We start from the raw sequence: 1,453 nt of genomic DNA, 5'->3' as shown, positions 1-1,453 counted from the left end.
TAAAATTATTTCAGTCGATAAAAATTGGAAAAACTAAACAAAAGGATATTTGTTTTTGAACATGATTTATTGAGTTATTTTCTCTAGTTTTATCTAGATATTAAGTATGGTTAATTGTGGCCTTTTGCTGACTTTAGCTTCATCAGAGAATCTCCTGTATAACGTGAGAAAGTGTGAAGATGACCTCGTCCACAGTGAAGCACAATCTCCCCTGAGTGTTCAATAAATCAAGACTTCAGAAAAACAGCAGTTTGTGGGTGTGCCGATGCTCAGTCTGCGTGTGAACTCAGGTCAAGCTCGGGAGGTCTCATCAATAGAAAATACGTCACTATCAGGTTGTGCGTGTTGGTAAGGGTTTGGGTTGTTGGGGAGCCAGCTTTCCCAAGGCCTTCTGCCATTGGCTGAGGGCGGGGTGCTCCATCCACCGGTTTCCCCATCCCCGCCGACCCCCGAAGTGTCTGAAAGGTCATCTGGCATTGTGTGAGTGACCTTTTCCACTGACCACAGAGGAGGTGAGGGGTTTTAGAGCCCTGGTGGGGAGGTGGTGGAGAAATGCATTGTGGTCAAACAGCCTGTGCCTTCTACTCCATGGACTCAAACAAAAGGGAATTTTGGCTACATTTGTCCTTTATGACAATAATCTGTTTCAGAAACTTTTTTAGAGTATAAAAAATCAAGTTTGAGCCTGATTTTTTTAATTTAGAATTTTGTGTCCTCTCTTGGCAGTTTTTTTGTGTACTAGTGTGTTTGTAGCTTTTACGGTTCTTTTTTTCTCAATTTAAAAAGAAAAAAAAACATATCTGGTTCAGTTGTAGCTTTTCCCCTGGTGAAGGGACGTTCTCCTTGCTTGTAGACTTCAGGACTACATCAGTTTGGTGTTTTCCCCTTAAATAAATCAGGATGTTTGCCCAAGCTTTGAACATTTTGGTGGATAATTCTGAAGAAATACCTCCCTTTCATTGGTAAATTTTTCATTTCATTTATTTCTGTAAGTTTCAGTTCATCTCATTGACTCTTGTGCGTTTTTCTTTTAGTAACAGAAATGCCATGTTTTTAGGTCTTAAATGCTACAGGTGCTTTAGCTCCCCCCACTGGAAGAATCTAGTAGTGCACCCACCCTTAATTAAAACTTAATTAAAACAAAACAAAGAGGTTTGCACATGTGAAGATTAGACAATAAGGCACAGCTTCACATTTATTTTAGAGTCTTTTATTTTTCTTTGACATTTATATTCACATTTGTGTGCTCTGGGCCATCAAATTAGGGATTCAACAGCTGATTCAGACCTTCAGGTCACTGTGCAGATGTATGAAGAAAGTTGTTGCAATGCACTTCAAGGTGTTGTTACAAAACCGTATACATGAGAAATGAGCTGTCTTTTATGGACAAGCATAAATATGTAGTAAAATTAATTCAAATATCTTAAGATAATTAGCAAAGTTGGAGTCTAGG

The sequence above is a fragment of the Oryzias melastigma genome, linkage group LG3 (assembly GCF_002922805.2).
Source record: "Oryzias melastigma strain HK-1 linkage group LG3, ASM292280v2, whole genome shotgun sequence".
NCBI classification, from domain to species: domain Eukaryota; kingdom Metazoa; phylum Chordata; class Actinopteri; order Beloniformes; family Adrianichthyidae; genus Oryzias; species Oryzias melastigma.
This window is presented reverse-complemented; position numbering follows the sequence as displayed.